This window comes from Mus musculus, chromosome 8 (genome assembly GCF_000001635.26).
Source record: "Mus musculus strain C57BL/6J chromosome 8, GRCm38.p6 C57BL/6J".
NCBI lineage: Eukaryota > Metazoa > Chordata > Mammalia > Rodentia > Muridae > Mus > Mus musculus.
In genome coordinates, this window is record NC_000074.6 from 82,386,554 (window position 1) to 82,410,158 (window position 23,605).

Genomic DNA, 23,605 nt, shown 5'->3' on the forward strand with positions numbered 1-23,605 from the left:
ATCAACATTGTCAGAACTATGAAGGAGATGGGAAGCCAAGAAACATGAATATACATTTTAGTTCTGTCTTCAAGTAGCTTCATGGCCTTAGACAACTTATCTTTGAAATACAGAAATTATATTGGAGGTGACCCTAATTCAGTGTTGAAGTACCATACATAAAGTCATAGTTGACCACCACAGCATATATTGCCAAGTCTTTTCTTTCTTCAGAATATCAGATGTAGCAGCCCAAGAATTTCATCTAATCATCTTCTTTTTTTTTTTCAGAAAAGAAAACACACAGAAATTAAGTGCATTGTATAGATTTACACAGTGAGATAAAGTTTGGGTTCAACAATGTGTTTTGTCCCCCCTGCCCCGGGGCCTTTGCTGTTCCCCAGTTGGTTCTTGATCTGTCAGTAAAGAAGCCTCGAGACAATTGCTGGGGGCTTGGGGGTCGGGGGAGGAGGAATAGACAGGACGTCCAGGTCCCTAGAGGAAAAGAGACAGGTACAACTCATCATGCTTTGGAGAGAGAAAAGCTAAACAGCCATGTGAGGTCTCAGGAGGAATGGCCACTCACACAGGTGGGTGGTCAGGGATGTTTACTAGGGACTAGATGTATCTGAGCCACTAAAGTTTAGGGCAGGTGGGAGGTGCAGAGATAAGACTATTAATAAGGGCACACTTTTCCAGGTGGAAGATAATAGTACCCAGCAATTGTGCCAAAAGGCAAGTTGAAAATGAGCAGCGTATATGTATTTTATCCATGGATTCAAGGAAAACTGGGTGGGGTCTGGTAACACAGTCCATTCCCAGACCTTAGGCAAGGTAGGGAAAGCTACATGCAACACCCTCTCCCCAACACACATTAGTTATCTACTAGAGTTTACTTAGCTACCAAGAATATGTGAGCATTATGCTAGCTGCCCACACAAACTTTAGTTCCGAGATGAAGGCAACTTGTTCCAATTAAGTAGGATTGTGATGGTTAGTCTTGCAACTCTACATGAATTGACTATATATAAAGGTGTACTTATTAGTAGATTTTTGAATTGCTGTTTTACAGCTTATAATTAGCCATCCTACAGCATCAATACTATGATTCAAAATGCTATCACACTGCTATGAATTCAATCTACTGTTTGCAAATAGAGAGCTTAAGGGTCAGAACCAACCAGTGTTCCAGAGTAATTCTCCTTATTCTAACCCACAATAGCTCAGTTATCTAACTTCCTCCTTGACACTTTTGCTAACAGCACTCTCCTTTTTGCACTATCTGGCAGACCATAAGTATCCTGTCTAAACATGCTCTTATCGTTGTCTTCAGCACTTCCTTTAAGGTTGAAACAATGTTCTATCCTCATTAGCTTCCAAGAATATTTCTTCACATTTCTGTATTAAATTCAATATTTACTATACCTTTTTAAGCATACAGTTCTCCAATTTTGAAGGGTCTCATTTATCTTTACTCCCTTTGGAGCTTGACATTAGCTTTTTTTTTTTTTCCCTCATTACTAAGAATGTACTGACAGGTTTTTTTGTTGTTGTTGTTGTTGTTCTGTGTTATCTATTCAGTCTTCAAACCACAATTTGTCATGGAGAATTGTTGTGTCTCTGCTGGGAGATGTTGTATGATCTGTACTAATGTATTATGCTAGCTAGTGATAATTTACTGTTGAAAAATATCATAAACTTACTCTCTAGTAAACTTGCTGAACTCTCTAGTAAGTTTTAGTAATTTCTTGTTTTACATAGCTTTCATATATAAATTATGGAAGTTTACATTCTCCTAGTCACATTTTTATAAATGTTGATTATTACCTGTGAGAACTACTAGCAAATAATAGTCTTCGTATGAAGAATGCAGAATCTAAAGTGAGACCTGAGTTCAAACCCATTCTATCACCTTCTAAATGACAGCACTGAACAGACTATTTGAGTCATATGTGTCAGGGATAAAAACCAGACACACAGGAGAAGAAGATGTTGGATGAACCAGTACATTCCTAACAAGGGCAGCATGTCCTGATGCCTGTCTGTGAAGGAAAACAATGCATTTAAAGTCAGTCATTCTACACCAAGGGTACTCAACTCTAGATTGACAGCTACTAACTGCCCCATTAGATAATACATCTCTGGAGAGTTTCATGATTACTTATGTCTGTCTCTCACATAACTTGGCAGAGAACCATACACAGAGAGAGTGATCAGTAAATAGGCACTATTGTTCAGCAGAACTGCCCTGATGTTAGCCTTCCAGAACTAAAATCCACAGCTTGGAGGACCTAGTTGGTAAATAACAGTGGCTGGGGTTAAGAAAGGCCAAGGTTAGTAAGATAAGTATATTCATGCCAAGTCAAACAAGACCTCAGCAAAATTATGTCTTATGTTTCTTCACAAGCAACCACTAGGGCATTGCTTTACAAGAGATAACATCTAAAGCTATAAACTATAGATTTGTAAATCATCATTGGACTCACACTGTGACATTATAATTCTAAGATGATATATTTAATCTTTAATATTCTTGTGAGAAGAGGCAGTAGATAAATTGCATGTCAACAGCAAGCCTAGTTTTGTAAAGTTCCCTTATCCTCTTCTGTTGAATTGTTTCTAAAATACTTGGCAATGAGAATTAAGAAAACCAAAAGAGCCCTGTTCGAATGAATTTAGAGATTAGGGTTTGCCGTATTTCAATTTCCTTTCATTTATGAAAGCATTTTCTTTGTAATTGCAAATCTGCCCACTCTATAATAAAATGTGGCATAAAATATTAGACAGCCCTGGGTTGGTTTTATTATGTATTCTATATTCTAAAACATTCACATTTCTAATAATGAATCCATGTATTCTGCCTGCATCCTGGGTCAAAGTATGCTCCTAGGGGATTTTAGTTCACTTCTTCATCCTAAAAATAAGGAATACACTAAGATTTCTCAAAAGCCATATGATCTCACCAGGGATAATTCATACTGGTCAAAACTAAATACACTTCCTCAGACACTTAGTTTTCTTTACACTCAACAAGGAGTGGCTTAGAGGCAGCACAAATAACATTTGTAAAGCTCCATAATCTTACAGGCAAGGTGGCAGGCATTCAAGGATTCACTGCTTCCCTCATGTCAGCCCTTCTGACTCCATTGCTGCAGCTCTGAGTATTCTCCATGCCTGAGAAGCTTCATAAATACGTTTCCATTAAACTGAGCATTACTGAAGCTCTATTCTATATGTATAGTTCCGAATCAAACAATTCAACAAATAAATAATATACACTAATAAATCAATTATCCTTGAAATTGTTCTTCTTTCTTTTCCCAATTGTTTTTATTCTTGGGATGCATGTGTCTAGTTGGTTGGCTGGTTGGTTACTTGGTTGGGTGGTTGGTTGGGTGGTTGACTGGATGGATGGCTTTTGGACACAAGGTCTTACCAAGGTAGCCTAAGCTGACCTTGAACTCAGCATCCTTCTTCCTCCACCTACCAGTACTGAAATTGCGTGGTGAGTTCATAAAGGTAGAATGCTGACAAATTTCTAGGAGCAAGACAGGAGACCGGTATAAAGTTTGATTTGGCGTAGAAACATTTATACAAGAAGTGACTTTTTAAAGACATACATGTGAAGATAGGCACTGGGTAGACAGAAAAGTGTTTCAGAAGACAGCAAGCAGTGCAAGTTTGACATGCAAGCAAAAATATGTGACGCTTGACCTTTTTACTTGAAGATCTCAGAAAAGAGCAAGGCTTTCCCAAAGTCTTCACTGAGCATTGCTTCTCCCAGGGTAACCAGCTCTGTGACAATCCATTGTGTATATGACCTGACTCCTGAATAATAGTCTCAGAATTGGCCATAACTGATAATTTTTTACTTGCTAATTTACAGGCTATGCTCTTAGTCATTTGATCAATAGGCTAGTACTCCAAATGACTAATATTTTCAATTGTGTAATCCACTTTTATTACAGTCTTGAGATTCCAAAATTAGTATCTCCTTTTCTTATTTTAGGTGTAACCAAGATCTATCTATCCTTGGCACCTTTAATTTTCCTATCTCTCAGGATTAATTCCCAACTCTTGTCTCATGCCTCCTGGTGACTCAAATCTTGTCAAGAGTTAGAATACAGACCATATAGTCTAGGAATTCAACATTACTGAACTGGCAACTGAAGCAAACAATTTAATGGATAACTAAGATGTTAATAAGTAGATTCTCTTTGAAAATACCTCTTTTTTTCTTTCTCTCACTAGTTTATATTGTTCAGTTGGTTGATTGGTTGTTTGGATGGGTGGTTGTTAGATGGTTTTCAAAAACAAAAACTTATGCTGTAGCCCAGACTGGCCTTGACCTCAACATCTTCTTGTCTCTGCCTGTTGGGGACTGGAATTGCCAGGTATGGGCAACCATGCCAAGTCTTTACTATTTTTTTAGCCTGTTGGTATTCCTTAGTAGCAATGTATCATTAATTCGTTCATTCATTCATTGAATTTCTAATAGAAACTACCATATGCCAGAACCAACAAATGACAGAGCTGTGTCAATGAGGAAAATAATAAAAATATATGTTCCACTATAGTTTACATTGTAACAGAAGAAAAGAATTGTTCACAAGTTATTAAATCAAGCATATACACATCCAGAGTTCCTTTTTATGAACATAAGAAAAGCTTTGAAAACTGAAACTTTCTCTGTATCAGTTAATTCAACATGAATTGAGCAGATATATGTCTCTATAAACTGCATTTAGTTCATTTTTTAATTGGTATCTGAATGTCTTATTGCTGCCATTTGCACCATCAGATATTGTTTAACTTTTAAAACCTGGAAGCCTGTATTTCTAATCATATTTGATCCTCTAAGTTTCAGACCAAGTATTACAAAGTTGCATTGTATTAGGTAACAGCAGAGATGTAGAGAAGTTGTGAGGTAATGGCTGTTGTTGGTCATGCAATTTGAAGACTGGTGATAACAGAAAACTTCAATGTAAATGGGGTACTCAAGTCAAGCCCCAAAGGAGGAGGTAAAGGAGAATGGACATATCTCAGATAAGAGAAGTCTAGGCAAAAATAAAATAACAGAAACTTCAAAGGTTCTTGGGCAAGAATGTAGAATGATGTTTAATAAGCAGAAACACTGTATTAGCAAATCAGTGAACCAAGAAAAGGGAATGAAGAGATACTAAGCATACCAGTCATTATAACTGAATTTGGATTTTACTTAGAGGAGAAACCAGAGGAAGATTCTGAAAAGAACAGTAGTGTGTCCTAAGTTTTTGTTTGTTTGTTTGATTGTTTGTTTGTTTGTTTGTTTTTTACAATACCACCCTTTGTAAAATATAACTTCCAGAAATAGCTAACACAAAGCAGTGGCTTCCAGCCTGTGACTATCTATGCCAGGCTACTTGTCAAAAAATGATGTCTATGTCCTCTGATCTTGAGTGGAGGATGGCCTTATGAGTTCTTTTTCCCAGAAGAAGGAAACAAGTATGGCAGTCAGAACTGAATGTTTTGTCCTTAAGTGTTGGCAGGTTCTACTTCCTGTCTTACAGGAGTTCAAGATTATATAAAGTGGACATGGGCTCCAACCCTTAACCCAGAAGATTTCTGCAATTGATTCCCACTAACAAAAAGACCATTAGCAGGTATATTTACCACACATAACAGGAGGCATCATGCCAAGCAGTAGATGGCCAACACAAAATGAACTCAGTGGAATTTTTGTAGACTCATATTACATTCTTTGGGCATTTTTTCATCTTAGTTGGCTTTTGTTTGTATACTATGGTTTCTGATGTTGTGTTTTTATGGGTCCTGTGTGTGTCTGTGTTTCTTGTGGTTTTATTTTTAAGATTTATGGTGTTTTTGTTGGTTTGCCTGTCTGTTTGCTTTGTACGGCAAGAAATAATAGGCTTGGTGTTGGTTGGGAATGGAGGTGGGGCGGATCTGGGAGGATTCAGGGGAGGGGAAACCAGGATATATCCTCAAACCCCTGGGTGTAAGGAAGTTACACCCAACCAGAGGGAAAGTCTTGTGAAAGACAACTAAGTCACACAAGCAACAGGATAAGAAACGGATATAAAGTGCCATAATCCTGTGTCCATCATTGTCTTGGGCCATAATGAACACACCCCTGCTCAAAGGGTGCTGGCCTTGATAGATAGTACTGAAGGAACAAAATGGACTTTTGAAAGTGACAATTGTCTGCATTTAGGTGCTAAGATTAAGTATAAGACCAGAAAAAGAAGAGAATTTCAAGCTGACTGCAATGGACCATACTTGTAAATACAGCACAGGAGAGGCAGAAGAGGTGAATGACAAATCAAGACCACACTATATAGCAAGTTCCAAGACAATGTGGCACTTTATCCCAAAAACAAAATACTTGACTACATAGAAATTAAACTTGTCCTTGCTTGTCTAGGCATCAACAAATTTTCAAAGGAACACATAGTCTTGGGGCAAAGATCAAATCCAGGGTTCATTAGAACAACCTACTCTCAGGTTATAGATTATATGACTTGTGTATCTGAATCTCTCATTAAGACCTGAGAAAGTTTTAAGGTCATGTCTTGCAGATCTGACCAAGCAGTCTAAAGGTTACATAGTACCATATTGGTTCTTCTATAGTGTTCAGATTCACAGACAAAGAGGAACCAGTCTTGGGGGTGATGTGAATATTGTCTCTTAATGGAATGAATCTCAATAAAACTCAAAGGAAACCTCAACATTTAAAAGATATTTAAACATAAAAGAAAAACAAATAAGCAAATAAAAAGAATAACAGCTATATAAAAGAACGTCTCTAACTCTAACAGCAGGAAGTATACAACTTAATTGAAAATGTGTTGCTATGGAAAAAAAGAGGAAGGGTCCAAGAAGGAGCCAAATATCCAAAAGTGAAGATAAAGGACAAGAAACCTATCCTCTGGTGTTCACCACTCAAGTCAGTAGTATTAACCTGGGAGAGCAGAACCTAAAAATGAGGCAGAAGAAAAGTCCTGTACAATGGCCAACTTTATTCAGAATATCAGAACAAATTTATGTTCTAAGAGTTTAAAAAGAGTCACCTGAGTAAAGTGTCCAATTACAAGAACAAGCCACAGGTGGTAAAAATATCTTTTTCCATAGAGGCATATGAATGACAACAGCTGAAGTAAACTGACTCCTATCTGCTGCACCTTAGAGGAGAATGAAGAAACATTCTGAGAATTCTGTGTTGTGAAGAAACTGAGGTCACAGGACACATGTCTTGTTTCCTTGGAGTTTTCTCATATGTGCTCAGAATTCCCCTCACGGAAGTCCATTCTTGGACTGTGTTCTGATTCTCTGGGAATAAGCCTGAACTTTTATAGGCCTACTTTCTGCTTTGAGGGTAAAGAGAACTAAGAAAACAGGCCTGACTGAGTTTTGAACTGCTAGGAACCAGCGGCTATCACCGCCCTTTTTTCTCAGTTTTCAATGGCACTGTCTATTGTAATTCTCCTGTTCATATCATCTCACTCTACACTGCAGGCAAGAGAAAGTCGCTATATTTTTAGGCCAGAGAAACAAACAGCACCAGAAAAAGTGTATCCATAATTTAAAGATGTAATTTAAAATCTTCAAGTCTGAGCTACAGACAGCAATATAATAAGCCATGGGGTGAGAAGTGGCAAAGTGTCAAAGTCCACCATTGCTATCATTGAGATATTGAACATTATGGCTAAGTCAGTGTCGGCATGAGAAAAACAAATTAAATATAACTCACACTGACTTACACATTGGTTATCTATACAACTTAAAAAATGGAATTGTCACCAAGTAACATAGGAAGGACTATGGGGACAGGTGGATTATGGAGTAAAATTGAGAATCCAACATGTTAAACATGTACTCAGGAATGATGTGTAGGCTTCGAATAGGAGTCTGGAGTTCACATGGAAGATCATGACTAGACACACAAATTTATGAATCACCAGCATATGAAAGCAGTAAAACCAGTGAGCCAGGGTGAGATCACCAGGAGAGGATCCCCAGGTTAGACACCAGCTCTCAACTACTGGTTGAGAAATAAACAACTAGTAAAAGAATGAAATGGTAGGTGGTGAGGTAGTAGAAAGACACAGATGGGGATAGAGTAGGAAAGGGCCCATGGGAAGAGAAGCAAGAACTACCCCATGGAGTTAACCACAACTCCATTCTTGGACTCTTTAACAAGAAGTATATTTTTAGGGAAGAAGTGGGCATATGTTGGTTGCAGTTTCCTCCAAGACTCAAACCTTTTATCCTCTAGAGAATCTCCTTAAGTCACAAATTAAACAACTCAAAATTGATTCAGGAAGTCCCTGAAACTCAGAAGACTCACTAAGAATCAAGACTGCTGAGCTTTAGTCTTTAGCCAAGTTGCAAAGACAAAGGACTCTGAGATTAGACCAGCTGCCTAGAAGGATCAGAAATCAGACATGCTGCCCACAAGAGTCTCAGATCAACCTAATCACCTGGAAAGGGGGCACACTTTAACCTTTTGAGCTGCGGGCAGGCTGTGCAGTGTTCTCTAGGTTTCCAGGTTTTATGAGCTGTCACCTATGCTGAAGTGGGCTTTGATGATGCAGCTGCTTTTGAGTTATTTCTGCTCTTATAAGTAATTCTCACTCATAGTTCTGTAAGCAACTCAATTTTAAAAGTTGGACTTTGGTTGTTATGGTGGTTTGTATATTCTTGGCCCAGGAAGTGGCACTATTAGGATGTGTGGCCTTGTTAAAGTAAATGTGGCCCTGTTGTAGTAAGTGTGTCACTGTGGGGGTGGGCTTTGAGATTATCCTCCTAGGCCAGTCTCCTGTTTGCCTTCAGAAAAAGATGTAGAATTCTCAGCTCCTCTATTGCCATGCCTGCCTAGCTGTTGCCATGCTCTTGCATTGAGGATAATGGACTAAACCCCTGAACCTGTAAATCAGCTCCAATTAAGTATTGTCCCTTATAAGAGTTGCCTTGGTCATGGTGTCTTTTCACATCAATGAAACCCTAACTTAGACAGAGTTATCCCTAGTTTGGTAGATTGTGGGTTTCATATGCAGGGTGAATAATGGTGTGTGTGTGTGTGCGTGTGGTCTTGTATCTCTTCAAGAAAAGCCTTCTCACACAGCAGCATAAAATTCTGGTTTGTCTCAAACAAGTCAATGGCCTTTCTCTATACAAAGAATAAACAGGCTGAGAAAGAAATTAGGGAAACAACACCCTTCTCAATAGTCACAAATAATATAAAATATCTTGGCGTGACTCTAACTAAGGAAGTGAAAGATCTGTATGATAAAAACTTCAAATCTCTGAAGAAAGAAATTAAGGAAGATCTCAGAAGATGGAAAGATCTCCCATGCTCATGGATTGGCAGGATCAACATTGTAAAAATGGCTATCTTGCCAAAAGCAATCTACAGATTCAATGCAATCCCCATCAAAATTCCAACTCAATTCTTCAATGAATTAGAAAGAGCAATTTGCAAATTCATCTGGAATAACAAAAAACCTAGGATAGCAAAAACTCTTCTCAAGGATAAAAGAACCTCTGGTGGAATCACCATGCCTGACCTAAAGCTTTACTAGAGAGTAATTGTGATAAAAACTGCATGGTACTGGTATAGAGACAGACAAGTAGACTAATGGAATAGAATTGAAGACCCAGAAATGAACCCACACACCTATGGTGACTTGATCTTCGACAAGGGAGCTAAAACCATCCAGTGGAAGAAAGACAGCATTTTCAACAATTGGTGCTGGCACAACTGGTTGTTATCATGTAGAAGAATGCGAATCGATCCATACCTAACTCCTTGTACTAAGGTCAAATCTAAGTGGATCAAGTAACTTCACATAAAACCAGAGACACTGAAACTTATAGAGGAGAAAGTGGGGAAAAGCCTTGAAGATATGGGCACAGGGGAAAAATTCCTGAACAGAACAGCAATGGCTTGTGCTGTAAGATCGAGAATTGACAAATGGGACCTCATGAAACTCCAAAGCTTCTGCAAGGCAAAAGACACAGTCAATAAGACAAAAAGACCACCAACAGATTGGGAAAGGATCTTTACCTATCCTAAATCAGATAGGGGACTAATATCCAACATATATAAAGAACTCAAGAAGGTGGACTTTAGAAAATCAAATAACCCCATTAAAAAATGGGGCTCAGAACTGAACAAAGAATTCTCACCTGAGGAATACCGAATGGCAGAGAAGCACCTGAAAAAATGTTCAACATCCTTAATCATCAGGGAAATGCAAATCAAAACAACCCTGAGATTCCACCTCACACCAGTCAGAATGGCTAAGATCAAAAATTCAGGTGACAGCAGGTGCTGGCGTGGATGTGGAGAAAGAGGAACACTCCTCCATTGTTGGTGGGATTGCAGGCTTGTACCACCACTCTGGAAATCAGTCTGGCGGTTCCTCAGAAAATTGGACATAGTACTACCGGAGGATCCCGCAATACCTCTCCTGGGCATATATCCAGAAGATGTCCCAACTGGTAAGAAGGACACATGCTCCACTATGTTCATAGCAGCCTTATTTATAATAGCCAGAAGCTGGAAAGAACCCAGATGCCCCTCAACAGAGGAATGGATACAGAAAATGTGGTACATCTACACAATGAAGTACTACTCAGCTATTAAAAAGAATGAATTTATGAAATTCCTAGCCAAATGGATGGACCTGGAGGGCATCATCCTGAGTGAAGTAACACATTCACAAAGAAACTCACACAATATGTACTCACTGATAAGTGGATATTAGCCCCAAACCTAGGATACCCAAGATATAAGATATAATTTGCTAAACACATGAAACTCAAGAAGAATGAAGACTGAAGTGTGGACACTATGCCCCTCCTTAGATTTGGGAACAAAACACCCATGGAAGGAGTTACAGAGACAAAGTTTGGAGCTGAGATGAAAGGATGGACCATGTAGAGACTGCCATATCCAGGGATCCACCCCATAATCAGCATCCAAACGCTGACACCATTGCATACACTAGCAAGATTTTATTGAAAGGACCCAGATGTAGCTGTCTCTTGTGAGACTATGCCGGGGCCTAGCAAACACAGAAGTGGATGCTCACAGTCAGCTAATGGATGGATCATAGGGCTCCCAATAGAGGAGCTAGAGAAAGTAGCCAAGGAGCTAAAGGGATCTGCAACCCTATAGGTGGAACAACATTATGAACTAACCAGTACCCCGGAGCTCTTGACTCTAGCTGCATATATATCAAAAGATGGCCTAGTCGGCCATCACTGGAAAGAGAGGCCCATTGGACTTGCAAACTTTATATGCCCCAGTACAGGGGAACACCAGGGCCAAAAAGGGGGAGTGGGTGGGCAGGGGAGTGGGGGTGGGTGGATATGGGGGACTTTTGGTATAGCATTGGAAATGTAAATGAGCTAAATACCTAATAAAAAATGGAAAAAAAAATTCTGGTTTGTTCAAAAGAGTCTAAGAATAGGGAAATCTCAGATACATTTTTTCTATATGGTGGGATAAATGACAGATATAGTGAGAAGGAATAGAATTTAAAACATTAGGCTATGTATTTCTTAATAGGAGGAATTGGAGCAGAGGCATGATGGCAGGAGCTCAATCTATAAGACATGATAAGGAAGCATTGCCCATTCAAGCCATACATACATTCAGTTCCACTGATCACCAGGAGACCCTCCACAGCAGCCAAACTAGGTCCATTACAGCTCCCACTCTGCCCAGTTAGAAAGAAGCCCAGGGGAGAGGTTAAACTAGATCAGGCATTTCTCTGAGCACACTATCACTTGACAAAGGGGAGTAAGACACAATAACTAAAGGAACTAAAAACCTACACTCACTATGTGTAGAAGGGATTTGACAGATGAGCCTGGTTCTCCTTTCCTGATGCCTGAGGAATGACCCCCAACACACACACACACACACACACACACACACACACACACACACACACACACACACACCTATAACCCTTTCCCAACATAAACCATAAAATACAATTGAAAAAACATACATTTATGAAGAATTTCAGCAGAGAGACAGTTCCTTGATCGCCTCAAAGCTTGGTCATGATTTCTCAAAAGCTGTCAAGTCTTTCACAGTTCAACTGGAAAGTTCAAGAGTAAGCTGTCCATCTAGAACTGTGACTCAATGTTATTGGCCGCCAACAACATTGCCAGGGCCTCTTTCTGTTCACAACAATGAGTTCAGCTCCCTTCCCCCACCAGTCCTGTGGTCATTTCTTCCCTAGGCCCCACCCTTGGCCATTTTCAGTTTCTATTTCTTCATTTGGCAAAATAATTTTTTATCATCATCCTAATGTGGTCTGTGACCTCTCAAGAAGACAGAAGAGATCAACATTTGGAGAAAACACCCATCTTTTACACTCAGGTACATAGATCACCATCATACTGTCTAGTTCCGTGCCCTGTAGCGGGATAAAGCACTTAAACACACATGCGTACAACACTCGAGTCTCCAGACAGAGAATGTGTATGATCACTGCTAATCAAATGGCTCAAGTTACCTCACTTTGCTAATTCTGACCTCAGCCACTCAACTCCTTAATTTTCTTTTGACTTTTATCATCATGGTGTGTGTCTGCACGGTGGCGGTGACGGGCTCATGTGGCATGGCACATATGCAAGTGAGGTCAGAGGACAACTTTATGGAATGAGTTCTCTTTGCACCTTTGAACTCAGGTCACCAGGCTTATGTAGCCAGCTCCTTTACTCACTGGCCAAGCCACCTCACTGGCCCAGGATAACACTTTAGAAAGGGATAACATTGTTTAATATACAGCAAAATAATCAGTCAAATGATGGCCAGTGTCTGCTTCCTGGCAGAGATGGTTTTGTGTGTGTGTGTGTGTGTGTGTGTGTGTGTGTGTGTGTGTGTGTGTGTGTTTCCTTTCTCACCATACTAAACACAAAGAACATGACAACCTACAAAATGAGCATTGGTAAGAGTGAGCCTTAAGCTCAGCAGCAGATCCTACTCCACTAAGGAGGGACGGCAGCACCACCATTACCGTTTTCCTTTCAGTACAGTAGGAATAAACGTGGAATGGCATTAGAATTCAACAGGACTATGCCTAAGACAAGCTGGCATGGTGCCTTCCTCTTAGTACTTTCAGGTTCACACTAGGTTCCTTCTGAACATGTTGTTTTACTTCAATATGTTAGGATTTCTAGGCTAACATTGATTTTTCCATCCAACTCTAATCCAAAAACAATTGCAAATAGCCCTTCTATCTCCTGACAGCTGCTAACATATTCACAAACACACATATACAAATCTATAGGATATATCAATATATGTATAAATGCATATGTAATTTTGATATTAGTTAACTGAAACACCATAAAATAATTCTTCATCGATTGCATGCCATTTCTCCCTAACAACACTCACTTTCACTCAACACCCTGATAGACTTTTTCCTCCCACCAGTGCAAAGGCAAGCACAAGCCTCACACAATGTTGAGTTGCAGCCTCAGGTATGATGTAATGGGAGATTCTTCTCCTCCTATCTCTCTTTGAGTCCTAGCTTCCTGTGTGGATGGATGGAATGAGAAGCAGAGAGATTCAGATACAGAAGTCAATCCAGATTTACCCATTATGAGTCATTATTTTAAAAATCTGATACATATTAGGCAGCTATTCCCATTTAGAGATCATGAATTTCTCTAAGGGATCAAATGCATACAGATATTATGTGATTATAATCCTTAAATATATAATTAATAATATCAGCTATAAAAGTAATCAGAAGCCAAAATTCTAGCAACATTGGCCCAAAATAAATTAGTAACTGTCACTGTCAAAACTGTGGGGAAGCTGTTGAATAGGAAATTCTTTCATTTTTATCAGCATTGCAATCTTAGCTCTGTCTGGGGTGGAAGAGATTAACCCTCCCAAGACCTGTTTCCCTGCAAATGAGTTACTCTAGCAAATGTGCCATACACACGAATATTTATAAACAGATGTCTAGCATGACACTCTCTAAACACATGTGCACTTAGAACAATATTGGGGGGTTAGAATTTAAGTTGTTGACTGTTATTTATGTAACAGGCTGTGGGATGAAGACATTATTTCCTGGGTTGTGGTTAACCAGCATTCAGAAGAAAAGTTACATAAACAGAGACCAGATTCTAAACGTTTTAAAGCCTTGGGTCAAATATCCATTTATAAAAGCTGATTGGTGTTACAAATAGTTCCCTCAGGAAAATCCACAGAGCTCCTTTTTTTTTTTTTTTTTTTTTTTTTTTAGCTTCCCTGAAATCACAGAGCTGAAATCACAGAGCGGCAGCACACACCTCAGATGAAGTGCTTCCCAAGGTCAAAATTCTGCTTCCAAATTGTTTCAATAACCTTAAGCCATTTTGCTAAAACTCTTCAAAATTAGTTTATATATATATATATATATATATATATGTATATATATATATATATATATATATAAATCTGTGTCCTTGACAAATGTTATATTATGCAATATAGCCACAGACACTTCTTAGAATTGAAACAAGATTTAACTAAGAAAGCACCATTGTATTTTTCCTTTAACCCACCAGCAATCTGCAGGAAAATTCTAAGAAGCAGCTTCCCACCGCACTGTACACTGCCTCTGCCTGCCAATCAGCAGCCAGCAGTAATATCTAAACTACTAGAAACCTGTCAGGGATCTGAACTAGGGAAAACCTGACCCCCTATCATGTTGCAAAACAGATCACAAGGCAAGAGGAGCCATTAGAGTGAGAATGGGACTGCAAACTCCCAGAAGGGAAAAGGGGAAGCATAAAGATCAGAGGAGAAGCAGACACATTTATAACAAGCCTGAAGCAATTTCTGACCCTTCCACATTTTAAGTAAAACTCCGGAGTTTGTTGTTGTTGTTGTTGTTGTTTTTTTATTCTAAAAGCCTAAAATAACTATAGTTTTGTCTCTACTCCTTTATTAATATTGATGTTCCCTCTTGAGTCGCTTCTTTCTTATCAATCCCTCTAAACTTCCTTTAAGAAATCCTTTAAATTTTAGTGAGCATTCAATGTTGATAAGGATCTAACTTGAGGCAGCAATCGTAGTAATCTGTTTATTTACCGGCTCAGACTGGAGAGTCCTGGCAGGTCAATGGGGCCTCCCTGGCGCCACCAATGAGAGTATCAGAAATCAATTTAAAATCACCAGTGGAAAGTAGCTGCTGCCAATCACCTCATTTCCATTTCAGCTTCTGCGGGACTCTGTCTCTGGTTCTGTCTGAAACCTGTCAGGACGCTGCCTGGTTCTGTCTGGAACCTGGATCATTAACATTGTTTGGGCATTAACATAATATTAAATGCAGGGGGGAGGGGCTATAGACATTCTTTTGAGCTTCCCTTTCTTGCAACTTTGCACTCTCCAACCCACTTGAAAAAGTTAGCTGGGTTTTCATCTAAAGCCCGCTTGAGTGAGGATTTTATTTCAGGACAATCTTCCCCGTTGCTTCCCTTCAATCTGGTATTTCATACAGACAACTGCTTTGATTAAGCCTTGAGCTAAGCTGTTGCTAATACAGACCCAGACCTATGGCCATTCCTGCACATTTATTTCCCTAGAAAACGCATCTTCAACAAGGAAAAGGTGAGTAATTTTTGCAAAGGGAGAGAGGAGAGAGAGAGAGAAAGAAAGAAAGAAAGTCCATAGCAGCCATCCATTCGCCGGGGCCAGAAGTTTGAAAGAATGTGGCAAGCAGAGCCGAGTTAGTACCTTTCCTGACCTCTCTGAGCTGTTAGATGTGGAACTCAGCCTTCCAAACACAGCAGGATCCCGTCTTCGTCCAACTCTGCAACTGGGCGGGGGCAGTCCTGCCCTGGCAAGGTCCCTGCAGCGCGTAAGGAGATGCACTGCAAGTCTTTTGGGCGCAGAGAATTGGGAGAGACTTGCAGGAGGACCTGCAAGCTGCCCTACTCTGCAAGGGGGAGGATGAAGAAGAGAACTCTGGGGAAGAGTGGCTGGACAGAAGGGGAATACAGTGCCACTGAGTATTGAAGTCTTGGTCAAGAAAGAGGGCGGGGCGGCCTGGCCGGCAGCTGGAGGGGAAAAGGGTGCCTGAGCAGAGCCAGAGCTGGGAGGGGCCCGGGGCGTAGGCTTTCGGAAAAAAAAAAAATTCCATTGTTGATCCACCACCACCAGCACTACCACCTCCCATTCTGTACCTCCATCGGGTTCTGGTTGAAGGGTGCAGGATGCAGGGCAGCAGCCAGCGGGAGCAATCAAGGCACAAGGAGCGAATCAGCTGGGGTTTCCCCGGTTTCCCCCAGTGCTTTCCAGCCGGGGAGTCCCAACCCCAGCTAACAGAAAAGTGAAAGAGAAAGAGCCCAAGCTGAGGCGGAGATCAACACCCTGGGGAGGTTGCGGGAGGAACACATGGTCCCGGCCACCTTACCAGGTGCCCACATGATTCTGCCACTGCCAGGTCCCCAGGGCGCAGAACCTGAAGGGCAACTGAGAGCAGAGAGCAGTCTCCTCCCCCTGGGCAGTTGGCCACAGCCTCTGTGTGTCCTGGAATGCCTTTGCCTCTGTGAAGTTTCAAGGAGTTGGCCTGAGTTCACAGGTTGCTTGCATCTACAGCAACTGGCCTTGCAGGGAGGCAGTTTGGCTTCCCCATAGAAGCCCGGAGGAGATCTGGACAGAGACTGTACCGGGAGGAAACGGAAAAGGACCTTGGGTCTGGAATGGGCGGTCCTCCAAAACAACCCTTGACCTGCTGCAGAGTCTGGAAGAGGGAAGTTTCTTTCTGAACTCTTGCTAGGAGGGGCCTGTTTGGGAACAGTAAACTTCCACTAAATTGACCCCTCTTGGGTCATTTTTCCAACCTAATTTGTAGCTGAATGTAAAACATTGCACATGTCTTTTGATGGGAAACAAGGCGTGGGTAAGGCAGCATCTTTAAGTTGGAAATTAGGAGTGATTATAGTGAGGAGGAGTTAACCATGTCAACTGTGTGTCTATTCCAGACAGTCCGAGAGCCCGGGGTCCCAGCTTTGGCATTCAGATGAATCATTGAAAAGACTCAGTGGCTTGCGGTTCCCAAAGCTTTTGAGAAAGCCAGGAGAAAACGATGAGGCCCTTGGCACCTAGTTAAACACAACTATGTTCTGTGTTTTTGTGTATTACATTAAAAAATGGTAAAAACTAGAATATTTGAACGACTAATTATTAACTGTGTGTGGCATTCCACATAAAATCATTGTAATGGGAAGTTTGTTCTCACACACTTATCTTGTATCCCTTCAAGGTTTATATTTGAAACAATAATGCATGTTTTGGTAACAATCACACCAAAATTTACTTATAATAAAAATCGTGAAAATGTGTATTTTACAACCATTTAAAATTTTACTACCATTATAAATTATATTTAAAGAAACATAAAAATCTGACTGGAGAGATTGCTCAGCAGTTCAAGAGCTTGTTGTTCTTGCAGAGGTCTGGACTTCCATTCTCAGGACCATACTGAGATGATCCACTAACAGCTGTAACTCCTGCTCCAGAGGATCCAACAGCATTGGTCTCCTGAGGGACCTGCACTTACACACACACACACACACACACACACACACACACACACACACACACATACAAATACATTTTTAAAATCAATATTCTTTTTGTACAGGATAATACAGTGAATTGTCTTGAACAGCTTCAATGAGTTTCAAACCCAACCACTTTTCCATTTCACACTGAAGCCCTGCTTCGTGAAATGAGCATGCACTATAAAAATAGGCCAGAAGCTGGACTGAATTCCATCACAATGATGTACTAGAAGTGAACATCACAGTATGTGAGTGATGTAGAGGTGAGCAAGTAGGTCAATATCTCATGCCTCAACTTGGACCAATACAGAGCTCTGTGTACCCCGGCAAGGTGATTCCTTTCGCATCTCTCCAGATCGCCCTATGTCTCCTGTGTGCTGTTCAACTGGTAGAGGAATCACATGACCATCAATAAGACACTTCATGGACTACACCCAGTACCTCCATGCAGGGCTGGTTGCTGCTTTGGCCAGAACATACAATGCATCCCAGTTGTCCGCTTCTGTCCACGTGCTCTAACTGAGGCAGCTGCTTTTAGCAGATGTTCACCAGCCCTAGGATCCAGACCCTGCTGGTCATCCTCAGGACTGATCAGGCATCCCTGCCTAAACAATACACTTTTATACCATGCAGTAGTAAATATTCTGAGCCACCAAGTATTAAATATTCTGAGCTACTGGAGAATTTTCATAATACTTAGGAAACTTAAGAGTGTGCTTTCCTCATGAGATGAACTATACAGAGCACTCTAAGTATATGAAAAACAATTAACTGGCCTTTAACTGCTGATCCCACTTCAGATATATACAGTAGGTTTCAAAATAAGATGGTAAATGATATATGAGGCATTTATGCATTTGTGGTAAGAATAATGCTGATGACAATGAAGTCAATTAGAGCATTGTTGCCATGGGATTCATTGTCCTACTATTGCCTCTCAAACATGCAGGGCAAATTTGTTTTCTTAATTACAAATATAAGAGGAATTTTTAAATAACTCACAAGTGCCCACAGTCCAGTGACATTCACTGTGTGGCATAATTTGTTTTGGTTGCATTCCACTCCAACAGAACTTTAATATATGCAGTTTGTACTTTCACTTGCCACAGGCACATTGGGAAGATATTGAAAATCACTCACACCAATGAACAAGTAAATTCCACCACATAAATTAAAAGAAAGACAAAGATTGATGGAATAATCTTGAAATTGCCTCAAGAAAACTTTGACAATTACAATGGGAGAAGGGATGAGGACAAACTAACTAAACTCATAGAAGAGGCCATGGCAGTCATTTTCAAAGAATGAACAAGAACGTCAGAGTTTGGGAAGTTAAATAAAACATCTGATGATTTCCCAAAGATTAACTTTGCTGTATTTAAAATAAATTACTAGATGGGTATCATGGCTCATAACAACTTGCTGGTGTTTAGAATTCTGAAACCATGGGGAGTGACAATTCTGGAATTTTGATTTCTTTAAAATAAATCACAGAAATATTATAAGAATATGCTTTCATTTTAATCCCAAAATGTAGTGATGTGGGGCTGCTGACAGTCTGAAGCAGCTAACAATGATTTACCTCCTGTTCTAGCAGAGGTGTGGTTTTGCCAGCTGCAGATAGTTTCTATGATTGTGTGAAGACATTTGGAATTTTGGCAACTTTTCAGAGAATATATAAATTCTAGAACCCTGATAGGCGGACACAATGGTCATTGGTTGTGATTTGTTAGTAGTCATGCTCAAAGAAAAAATAAATTAGATTCAAGGAGATCTCTCTCTCTCTCTCTCTCTCTCTCTCTCTCTCTCTCTCTCTCTCTCTCTCTCTCTCTGCCTCTTCTCTCCCCTCTCCTTCTTTCTATCTAGTGATATATGGTAGAACCTGGGGTATGAAGTGTGAAAAAAAGAAGAACCCACAAAGTAGCAAAAACCAGCTGCAATCAAAGAAGAAACTAGATTCACAGATATCTCTCTCCTTCATTCTCTCTTTATAGGAGGTGAAACCAGGGGAACAAAGAGTGGGAAAAAGAGGAACTCACAAAGTAGGTAAGACCAGCAGCAGACAAGAGTTCAAGGCATACATGGGTTACAGAATGAGATTCTTCAAAAAAAAAAAAAAGAAAGAAAAGAAAAAGAAAAGAAAGAAAGAAAGAAGAAAAGGAAAAAGAAAAAGGAAAAAGGAAGAAGAGAAGAGAAAAGGAAAAGAAATTGAAATAACTTTTTCAACAGATTTTTCTAGTCAAAGAGAAGGTAAATGCTAACCTGTGAGATCTGATGAATGCAGCCTGTAGCAGTGGCCTCATTCACAGCCTGCTAGGGCAAGTAAAATGGCAGGAATTCATTGGTCCTTTGGTCTTTGGAAAGTGGCCTTGAAAGTATATGGAAAGTGTGCAGACCCTAAGATGCAATGATCCTCCCTCCCCCTGTGTCCCTCCCTCCCTCTCTTCCTCCTTCATAGTGAGGAATTACATTGGCTTGTCAAGGGCTGTGAGGGCTGAACTATGCTAGCCACTGCATCTGTAGATCTTACACAGTGGTTCTAGGCCCATGTTATCTTTAATTATTTTTAGTTTGATCTCACCCAGTAATGGGGTACGTACAGTATGAAATTCGATGCAGTCACACAAGTAAGAACAGGTGTGAACACACTTGTGCTCACAGCAGTCAGCAGCACTCCAAGATAACATCATGGCCTTCATTTTGTAAGTATTAAACCAAGGCTTTTCTACATTTGTTTCTCTCTTCCTGATTTTTGTCTTTAGTTTGTTTGTTTTGTTTTGTTTTTTAATGCTAGGGTAGATAGATTTTTTTTCCATTCATCTCAGATTACATGACAGTTGACTGATACATAGTGTTATCTTGCACTTAAGCAGTCTGGCTTGAAAACGGACCTGTATGCTCAGCTACTTCCAGACTGATTGCCACACTCCACAGCTTCTGAAACACACACTGGAGAAGAAATCATCTACAGCCTCTCAGGTCAGATCTCTGAAGGAGTTTAGTCCCCAGGAGGGAGGATGCTTATCAGCTACTTGGTTTCTGCCTGCTGAGCTCTCTGTGTTTCCGTAATGAAAGTGTCCCAAGTATTGCAGCCCTGCTATAAACATAGGCCATTTGAATAAAGTGATTGACAGCTGGCTGGCAGAGAGCTGATGGAAAAGTAAAAAACCACAAGTTGCTGCTAGTTCTTAATAAGGAAGGGCAACCTTGTTGAACTGTAGTGTCTGGGTGTATCCATAGCAAAGTTAGAGAAGATGTCTGATTCAAGGTAGAGATGAGTAAGCACTAGAACATATTTCATATCTCAAAGTGCATGTAAGGTTAAATGAAATGCTTAAATCCTATTTAAGAAGAAACAAGAAGTGAATTCATTTTTAATAGACCTATTCTGAACAGGCTTCTAAAGTTGACCTTCTCAATCAGAATCTAAAACAAAGCACGTAAATTGCCTGTGTTAGATTGATCACTTGAGAGTCTAAAGAGGCAATAGAATATATTGTTATTGTTGACATGTAATACTCTATACCACATGTACTTGCTAACAGTGATAAAGACACATGAAATTATTATATGACTCTTATTCCATTTACTTATCAGCTGAGTGTGGAGAGGAAAGTACTCCTCATGTGGAACTCAGCAGAAGAACACACATCTCAGTGCTTCAGTTTGCCTGTCAACCATGTGAGTTCTCAGCAGGAAGTTAACAGGGATGCCTTGGAATTTACATTTAGAAAAACAAAGCTAAGCCTCCCTCCCTTCCCTACCTCCTTACATAAAAATCCACTGGAAACACAGTAAAGACCTAAATACAAATGTAAAAGTTAGGAAACTAAACAATATATATTAGTTAGGATTTTTCTTGGTTCATTGTCCTCACCCTTCCTAATGTTATGACCCTTTAATACAGTTCCTCATGTTGTGCTGACCCCCAATCATTAATTATTTCTGTTGCTACTGCCTAACTGTAATTTTGCCACTGTTGTGAATTAGAGTGTATTTTTAGAGATAGATGTTTGTCAAGGGGTCATGACCCACAGGTTGAGAACTGCTGCTCTAGACAGACAGAAAGTAATGAATATATACTTAAAGATGATATATTAGGCTGTCTTACATAAGAGAGTAAATCCAACAAAAACAGCTGTCTTCATACCAGAGGACTGAGATGCTAGTAGCTTGGCAGTCTACTGAGCTGAATGCCTGCCTCAGCTGGCCTGCTCAGACACTGAGGCCCTGGAAGGTCATGGGGACCATTTGTCTCTAGTCCATGCTGAATGGACAAAGAAGCTAAGTATTTAAGTCAGTAACAGTAAGGAATATAGCAGCAGCAGTGATTGGGTAGAATTTGCCTGAACAATGGGAAAGAAACAAAAAGGAAGTCAGATGAAAAGCAAGGTTGTTCCCTTGTCACATTGTCACAGTCAGGGTGGCTCCTCTCAGTTCAGATAACCTGATTGTATTACTCACAATATCTTGCTTCTAGATTCTGTTTCTCTACATTCTAGAGAAACAACTGATAGAATATATATATATATATATATATATATATATATATATGTGTGTGTGTGTGTGTGTGTGTGTGTGTGTATGAATATATTTAATATATTAAATATCACAATGACTACCTCTCAATGGAAATCAAGAATCAATATTTCTTCATTCTAGGTTTCTGGATGTCTTAATTGGTTTTCAGTATATGTCAGCATTTCACAGAAGTAGGTCCAACACCAGTAAGGACTGGACTTGCCAGTGAGAGTGAAGACAAGCAGACAAAGAATGAGCCATTTCTTCTCCCATGCCTTTTATATAAACTGCCACCAGAAGGTGTGGCCCAGATTTAAGATGGGTCTCCACACCTCAAATGATCCAATCATAAAAAGAAAACCAAAGTCCCTCACAGGTGTGCCCTGCTGCTAGGGTTTTAGTTAACTACAGATGTAGTCAAATTGATGGTCAAGGATAGCTATCACATGCATGGATTTGGATTTATGGCAGGCTAGTCCCCATGGGCCTCTCATAGTGTCCCATGCTAGAGCAAACTGTGGCTCCTAACCATTGCCCAGCCTCCATGCCTATAGGCTACAGGCACTGAAGTACGTCACACAGTGGGAGAAAAGAAAAAGAAAAGAAGACCAAGAAAGTTCCTCATAGGTGAGTATAGAGGCTTGCCTCTTAGTCAATTCCAGATCCAGTCAAGTTGAAAACCAAGATGAACCTTCACAGTGAAATTTTTTTTAAGAACCATAAGAGAAACTACTGAAGATATATACCACAAAGAGTATGATGACCTGATATCAATAAAAATGTATATCATTAGAAAGACAAATAATAACTGCAAGTGAAGGTGTGGGTAAATGGGGAACTTTGCACTCTGTGGGTGTAAGTATGAATTACCATATCCACTGTGGAATAAAATATACAAGTTCCATTAAAACTTAAGATAACTGTCATATGACCCAACAACCTTGCTCAGGAATATATACAAAGGAACAGAATCCACCAGAGAAAGAGGCATCTGCAGTCAGACTCTTCCGCTCACTGTTGGCAGCACTAAGAAATGGAAGTAAAGAAAATGTGGCCAGACACTATGGGAAAACATTCACCCTTCATACAAGTGTGAAACCTTGTCATTTGTCATAACATAACTAGAAGCAGAATCTATTTCATTCTATAAAATAAGCTCCACAAAGAAGGACAAATCTTGTTTGGCGCCGTTCATGTGAAGACTCCAAAAAGCTCATCTAGAAATAGAAACTAGAGGATGGTTATAAGAAGTTGGGGAATGAACGTGGGTCAAGGAAAGTGTGGTCATGGATGCTAAGTTAGAGGCTGAGGGAAGAAGGACTTTTCTGATAGCCGTTATAAGATGATGGCTATAGGTGATAACATAGCATTTATGTGTGTTGAAAAACTAAAATAGATGACTTTGAATGTTTTGCCATGAAGAGGTGATAGTAGTTTGAGGCAATTGATGTACCTAATTTAATTTAAACATAATTTATATATTAAGTATCACATGGTACACTTGTGATGGTTTGAC

General features: G+C 40.0%; 1 protein-coding gene and 1 non-coding gene across 18 annotated transcripts in view; one reads left to right on the forward strand and one right to left on the reverse strand.

The window, feature by feature from the left end:
* Il15 (interleukin 15) overlaps window positions 1-16,699 on the reverse strand; it is a 71,629-nt gene extending 54,930 nt beyond the window's left edge. For 2 of the 17 annotated variants that reach the window (XM_006530714.4, XM_006530715.4), the window contains exons 1-2: window positions 16,186-16,699; window positions 15,747-15,851 (exon numbers count right to left, since the gene is read on the reverse strand). The gene's annotated coding sequence lies outside the window, so the exon portion shown is untranslated. The other 15 variants (XM_006530711.4, XM_011248312.3, XM_006530713.4 and 12 more) reach the window with 12 other exon arrangements.
* Window positions 16,700-22,537: 5,838 nt separating this feature from the next.
* Window positions 22,538-22,673, forward strand: Gm25138. Its single transcript, XR_003947686.1, has one exon. It is a non-coding gene; the product is annotated as a small nucleolar RNA SNORA42/SNORA80 family (small nucleolar RNA).
* Window positions 22,674-23,605: the final 932 nt, after the last annotated feature.